The sequence below is a fragment of the Choloepus didactylus genome, chromosome 12 (genome assembly GCF_015220235.1).
Source record: "Choloepus didactylus isolate mChoDid1 chromosome 12, mChoDid1.pri, whole genome shotgun sequence".
In the NCBI taxonomy this organism is placed as follows: Eukaryota; Metazoa; Chordata; class Mammalia; order Pilosa; family Megalonychidae; genus Choloepus; species Choloepus didactylus.
The window spans coordinates 77143194-77151189 of NC_051318.1; the positions used below are offsets into that span (position 1 = coordinate 77143194).

General features: G+C 33.9%; 1 long non-coding RNA gene across 1 annotated transcript; it reads right to left on the minus strand.

The window, feature by feature from the left end:
• Positions 1–740: 740 nt before the first annotated feature.
• LOC119507018 lies at positions 741–7450 on the minus strand. The gene is made up of 3 exons (XR_005211104.1): positions 7372–7450; positions 1238–1376; positions 741–816 (listed from the first exon to the last, which is right to left on the minus strand). It is a non-coding gene; the product is annotated as an uncharacterized LOC119507018 (long non-coding RNA).
• Between the last annotated feature and the right edge of the window lie 546 nt (positions 7451–7996).

The following is a 7996-nucleotide window of genomic DNA, read 5'->3' on the forward strand; positions in this document are numbered from 1 at the left end:
AAAGAATCCTTATTGCTTAGAGATACATACTGAAATATCTACAGATAAAGTAACCTGATGTCTGGAATTTTCTTGGAAATAATACTGGATAAGGTCACCATTGAATAGGGACCATAAATTCATAATGCTTTAAGCTGGGTGATGGGTAACATGGGTTCGTTACAATATACTCTCTATTTTTTTTTGTTTGGAATTTTTCAAAATTCAAATTTAAAAATAAATCTGGGTTAAAGAAACAGCATTAAAGCTTGTGAATGTCACAACCTCACAAAGACACAATTTTTTTCATCTACAAATTGGGGATTACTATATACTGTCTTGTATTATTGAGGAGAGATTTAAATATAATTATGCAAAGTACTTAAAAGAATTTCTAGAGAACAATACAAACATACATAAATATTCATTATTGCTTTGATTTTAACCCAGTGTCTATTATTCTGGCTTTATATAGTGTTGACAGATTTTGGACATGAACTCGAGCTTTTAGAAATGGTGTTTGAGAGCTGAGGAGCATGCCAATATTAAATTCGGTGATTATTATTGCTAGTCTATCTCATCCACATTTAAAAAGAAAAAAAATCCCATGGATAAAAACTTAAGTTGTTTCTTTTTAAATGTAACTCATAAATTGGTATTAAATGATAAACATTTTAACCATATTTGAGAAGACATATAAAAACAAGTCATCCTAAGGAATAATTCCATAGAAAAAGAATTTTTATATCACAATTTTTATATCCACTATCTCCACTGTCTTCGTTCAGGCTTGTTCTGCCTGCCTTGCCACTTTCCCCTTCATTCTTCTCATGCAGTCTCAAAAAAAAAAAAAAAAACATTTTAAAACACAGCTCTGATTGATCATACAATGCCCCTGTTTCCTGCCTTCCCAGGGTGATAGAGAGCCCTTACTCTTTCCCTTCACATTCTGCCTGAACAAGGTCTTGTTGTCTCTCCAGCCTCATCTCAGTGCACTCCTATCCCAGTAATGAAATTGGACATCAGATATCATGCCAGGCTCTCGCCATCCTCAGGGACTCTTCCTTTCCCATCCTTCACCCCATCCCCTTATACGGCAGTGGTAATTTCTATTATCCTTTAGCTTCCGGTCTAGATGTCTCAAGACCTCAATAATGGGCTAGCTCTTTCTGCTATGAATAACTTATTTATGACTTACTCTTCATAATATTCATCACATTTAAAATAATCTGCTTAATATTTTTCAATTTCTTTTCACCTGCATGCTCCAAGAATGCAGGATACTCGTTGTCTCTCTCATCACTTTATCAGCATTGCACCAATAAGTGCTGTTTGACCATATGTGATGGACGGTATTCTTGATGATGTTGAACATACGCCCAATAAAGAAATTGTGTCTGTGAAAAATGAAAAAAAAAGCAATAAATCTTTCAAGAATTGTCAGAGCAAAGGCACTTGCCAGTAAGACTTCTTTTAGGGTCTTGTAGTTACAAATTTGTGACAATGAAGAAAATTTAGAAGAAAACAACTTATCAGATTTCCAAACACTGCTTAATAAAGATTCTGCACAACTTTCAGACCCATATTTAGCAGCAATGATTTCATTCACATTTAAAGGGAGACAGCTTTGAATAAATCAATGGGAAATGACAACTTATTTCAAAACTCATTATGTAGATATGATATTTTATGATAATTTGTGCCCAATAACAAAATTTGCCTTTTAATAACCAAACTATTAAAAGCTAGGGTTAATTCTTTAGCAACAACAAAAAATAAGAAAGGTCCAAGATGTGTTCCCAGGTTTCAGCATGCTTGTAGTGTTATTTTGAACTCAGTTCTATAGAACTATAGGGGTCTCACACACGTATAATACACACACACACACACACACACACACACACACAAATTAACATATTAACTCTTGTATATTTTCTTGATTTTTTTGGAAGTTTGATAGTATGAACTGTTATCAAATTATTAAGTGACATGTACCAGTGAAATAATGCATGGCATTGCAGTTCAGGTTTATTTAATTATTAATTTTCAATTTACGATTAACATCTATCAGTCAGAAATATTTTAAGGAATTAAGTTTCTAAAAATTAGGTAAATATTGCTAATTAATTGTAAAAAGTGCTACTTTTACTAGTCATTTCCATGTAAATAGCACCATATTTCAAATCTACAATTAGTGAATGGATAAGTATGGATTCATGTTAAAAAGGCAAAATAGGAGTTTGCATTAATGCTGAGGATCTCTGTAAAGCCATGTTAGTTAAGTTGGATCTGGTGGAATTGAGAAAGCCTGTGGTTTTAAATGACTGTTTGCTTTATTAATTTATATAACTACACTGTCTTCCAGATCGAAGGTTGCTATTGTATGCATATATCCTCAATATTTTTATTGGAGATAGCAGAACATAAGCTGCCCCTTGAATCTCATTTAAGGGTATTTATTGGCTCATGTAGCTCATATGTTATTTGGCAGTGAATAAACAGTAGTGCACCAACTACTAGATATCAGAAAGTTTGACAGTGTTCTACAAATTGTGCTGTATGAAGAAAGATACATTTTCTATTTGAAATTACATTTAAATTGACTCCCCACCCATCATGTGATTCAGAATACCTTACTCATCCAACTATAGAACACTGATCCAACCAGGGGGAAGACAACTGCCTGAGTGGATACAGGTACAGGTGCTCCAAGTGTCAGATTATAACTTTCAAAATGGTGACATCATCTCTCTCATGCAGATATAAAATAAACATGTGCCCAAGATTTTAACATATTATTTAATGAGGGAACCAATAAGATGGAATGCCAGGTTCAAAGTGTATCTCAGAAGCTGGGTTGTTTATAAGGAGGATGAGATAACTTCATTAGGCTGCAAACAGGACAATGTCCCAGATGCCATAAATCACTGGTATTGTTCATTCCACTGGACAGAAATTATGTGAATCTCTGCTAGACTAAAATCAACAATTAATAAGCTACATCACTAAGTCTGAGAACTTTAATCAAAAAAAAAAAAAAAAAAAAAACAGATGAACTAAGTGCATTCCCTTAGACAATACAAGGGTGGTCTTTGTCCCCAGATGATATTGAAAGATTTACCACCCACCCTCTTTTCCTTATTTCCCAGTTTCAAACCATTTTTCTGATAAGAGAAACTGGGAATTGTGGAATTATGTTGCCATTTCTGGAAGAAAAAATATGAAAATTTTCCTTAAGTGAAAGCATGCATCATATTGCAGATACTGCGAGAGAAGACACAGACAACGTCCACAAAGTCCACTATGCAGGGTTTGCATCTAAGTGGCTCTAAGGAACTGACCAGGGACCAATGCTCAGAAGTCATAGGGAATCCCTTTTCTCTTTGAAATTCAATCAAACATGCTTAGAGTTAGTGCTGTCCCTGGGATGGGACAAGTGGTTCCTGTATAGTAGTTACATCACTATTACCAGAGATATTAGAGCAGACTATCATGGTGGTATTTTGTTAGTTTAATCAAATGATTGTCTAATTTTTTAGCAAAATCTCACATTCTGTGAATCTATTAGTCCCCATTTTTGTCTAAATTCAAAGAAAAAAAATCAATTTTAGTTGTAGCTTTCATTTTTAATCGGCACTAGGACGTTACCCTTCCTATGTTTGCATTGATGATTATAATTCATTGGTTAATTTTCTTTCCTTGTTAAGATTTCATCCATTTCCTCTGCATACTGTCCCCTGTGTGTGTGTGTGTGTGTGTGTGTGTGTGTGTGTGTGTGCTTTATGTTAAGTGACTATGTGCTATCATGATAATTGGGTGCCTAGATAATTTGTCCCAAGAGACACAGGATTATGCTGTGATATTTTAGAAATGCTATACAGTCTAATTTAAAAATATATATGAAAAGTAAATGTTATAAAGAAAATGTCCTTAGAAGAGTATAAAAGATACTTGGTGTGTGTGTGTGTGGAGGGGGGGGGAGCATATAGTTTTTTTTAAAAGCCATCCATGCTGGTTTTCATGTGTAAAGGTAGGTGAGGGTGAAGTGGGAAAGCCTAAGAATTGTAGGTAGTTACCGTTAGGCTGAGGAAATTGCATTTGATTCAAAGGGCAATAATACTAAATGATGACTATAGAACTGAGACTATCCTGGTGGTTCAGACTTCAGACACAATTGCAATGGTTTGATAAAATAAACAAATATACTGATGTAATACATTCCCTATAATGTATATTTCCATTACCTTGACATATAGTCCCTTGAAATACTTGTTGCTATGAACCTCTTAATGTTGGGCCTATACCTGCTGTAATTTATTTATGTGTATAACCTATAATGAGACTATAAGGTCGTTGTCATATTGTTATTCTCTCGAGTGTTTAGGACTTTGATTTACATGCTGGAAATGCTTATGTTTTTCTATTGAAATGCTCAGAAACTCAGGGACAGAAGGATTCTTGCGTTTTATATTTCAAATTAATCAGGCTATAAAGATTTGTAAGGCTCTTGACAAAACATGGGTCTGCCACACTGAATGTTAATGAAAGTGTGTGAAAAGTGCACTCAAGCACCTAAAAATCAAGAATCTTTACCCTTTTTGCACAATTATACCTCCTATTTTTAATATAAAAATTTGGCTTCTGCCTGATGAGATATGTTCTATATAGTCTGGTGCTTTTACTCTATCTGTTCACATGGATTATTTTCATGGGAGGATTTTGTTTGTTTGTTTTTAATTTCATTTTCGCTTATTGATTCCCCCTTCTTCACTGAAACAAAATAATTTTGAAGACTTGTCACTGTGTGTAATCCCTTCTGTAATCCAAAACCTTTTCTCTTTGTTGCTTTTAATTAACGAACTTGTCAATCAGATTTGCACTGCTTGTGTTTTTACTCATTATCACTGTTTGTATAGACTTTGAGTTTAATCTGTATGTATATTGTATCTACCCAGTTCTTTGGTAAGCGTGGGTTTATGTGTCTATGTGAAGGTAAGAGAGTGTGTAGAAAGCCTACGCTTTTCTCGAAGCCTTTTCAAAAACTTTCTTAAATCTTAGAAAGACCAATACTGCCATCTTAAGGCAAATTAAATCAATTTTTAAGAAACTTCACAAGCCTCTGCTTTATATTTTAGATTTTTATTTCATATTTTCAGTCTATTTATAATTCAGCCTAATTTGAGTGAAATTATCAAATGCAATACAGACTTGATGAAGTTTGGAGAATATTCTCACAACTTTCTCAAAATATATCCATTTCACAAGGTGTATTAAAGAATCACACATTTTTTTAACCCAAAATACATTATTTGGTTTCAGTCCTGCTATCAAAAAGATAATTGATATTTTGAAGGTAATCTAATTACCTGGATAATTAACAAGGAGATTTCTAGATCTGAACTTTCACCAATGATATTTGAAAATGCATATGGAAATTCACGTGATACACAGTATTGTGACTACTATTCCAAAGTCTAGAGTAACATATGTTAGAGGTTTCCAGAAGAGGATGGCAAGGATGTCATGGCCTAGAAAACTGTTTTTTTGTAAAAGGGATTAGTGGGCTTAGAAGGAGGAGATAAGACATAACACTATCTTCTTGAGATGAATGTGAGACACATTTGAAGTATGACATGTGGAAGATGAGTGCACACTGTTGTGTTCCAAAGACAGAATCAGGAATATTCAATTGCTATTATAACCAGATTGCTTCCAGCAAAATATTAATACTTTTTTTTACAGTGATTCTTGGTAATCACTAATTTCAGGGAATTCATTATTCTTTAATAAAAATTTGAAGTTTGAGGAAATCTGATGGGAATGCTTCCAACTTCTCTAATCTCCTCACTATTTTTTTTTTTTTAGATCCACTTTTGTTTCCTGTCTTTCAGGAGAGAATAGTATGTTAAAGTCCTAAAACTTTTTTTATCCTCAGACATACACACAAACATATCCCAGGATATACCTGAAAAAAAAGTCTAGAAATTACTTCAGTGTCAAACACAGGCACACACAGACACACACACAAGCACATACACATTTATTAAGCCCCCATCAGGTGCCTATTACCAATTACTGTGCTAAATATGTCTCATTTTAATCCTCAGGTACACTTTTTAAAGCTTGTCTTATCACCATTTTACAGATGAGGAAATAAAAATAAGGTTATTTTCCCAAGTCATACATATGAGCTGGTATTCAATTGCTGACCTGCTTAACTATAAAGTTAATCTCACAAAAATTGTGCTATACACTGTATTTTGATATTCTATTCTTTGACATCAAATTTATCATTTTCAAAATGTTAGTCTATGCTCATTACCTCAGTTTCCCAATTTAATATACAAACTCCAGTTTCTTTTAATCTGACTACCAACTGCATGATGTTGCCTAAATTGTCCCTCAAAGACCACAGACAGCTTCCTGACTGTTGAGTTTAAGGGTATTATCTTAGTATATTAAATTTGAGAAGTGTGGATTGAGCATTTTAAATCAAAACCATCAAGGTAGACTGTGAGAAATATGATTCATGAGAATGACTCCTGTAATCCAGATGATTTTGACTTCATCCTCAACAGCATCTTTCTTGAAATCACTTATTCGTTTGATTCTTTCATGTTACTCTCTTTTTTACTTTTCTGATCTGTAGTTGGCACTTTTCAACTTTGTGATTATTACATATCCAAGGTATGCCTAGCTCTTAACTGTGCACATTTTGCAACAATCTCTCACCCTTTTTCTTTTCTAGAAGTTCACAATCTTCATAAACTCATCTATATCTTTAACTTTGGTCTCTCTCTCTAGTGACCATTCATACACTACACATGGACACTTGTTGCATTTGGCAGTCTAAGTTTCCCTTGCCCAAATTCAAGAATCAAATCTTAATATGTTCTTTCTTTTGTGTTTCATAACTTAGAGAAAATCATCCTCATTTCTTGAATCAATCATTTGAAGTCATGTTAAAATCTTATACTACCTTTTTGAAACATCTGTCCGCTCTTTTTTATTCTCATTTATTCTGTACTGTACCTAGACCTCATAGCCTATCACTTTGTATAAATTATTGCTCTAATGGCCTCTATTTTCTCATACTACCAAAATATATATTTCTTACACAACAACCATTATCCTCATAATTCATATTTCTGATCATGTCAAGCACTAACACAGAAATCTTCAAAGGCTTCATCATTACAAGTTAACAAACCTGACCTACATATCATGGCAGTAAAGAGCCTGATGAATAGGTGGTACTACTTAGCTTTCAGTCTTGATCTCACTCCTGATGAATATTCTATGCTTCAATCACAATGTATACTCACTTTTCCATGAACATAACTGCCAATGTCTCCCTTTGCCCTCCTTCATTTGTAAAAGTGTTCCCTGTACCTGAAAGAGCCTTTTTCTTCTCTCTTTGCTAGAATAAATTCTGGTAAACCTTCAAAAATGCAGCATACTTGCCATTTCCTCTTTGTAGTCTTCTGTTTGTAGAGTAAAAGCAGTTAAATTCAGTTCCACTTTTTTCTCTCTATTTGCCTACTGTACTTTGAATCTTCATTATATCATGTCATAAGTGATACCAGCCCTAGGGTAACTCCTTAATCTATTAAGAAGTGCATGCTTAAAAGATATCCAGAGATAAAAACCATGGGTCAATAAACAAAAAATGTTTAATAAATCAGGACATAGGACTTCCTAAAACAATCATGGGGAGATAAAATGTTTTTATTTTTTTTTTAAACACCTTGTGTTGGTTTGGAGCTATATGTACCCCTGAAAAACATCTTTTTGAACGTAACCCATTCCTGTGGGTCTTTCATTGTAAATAAGAACTTTCGATGATGTTATTTCAGTAAGGTGTGGCCCACTTCATTTGGGATAGGTCAATCCTATTACTAGAGTCTGTTAGAACAGAATGAAATTAAGACAGATAGAGAGAAAGCCACAGGAAGCAAGAAGCTGAAGGTCAACGGAACCTGGAAGAGAAGAGAGAAGTCACTATGCGCATTGCCAT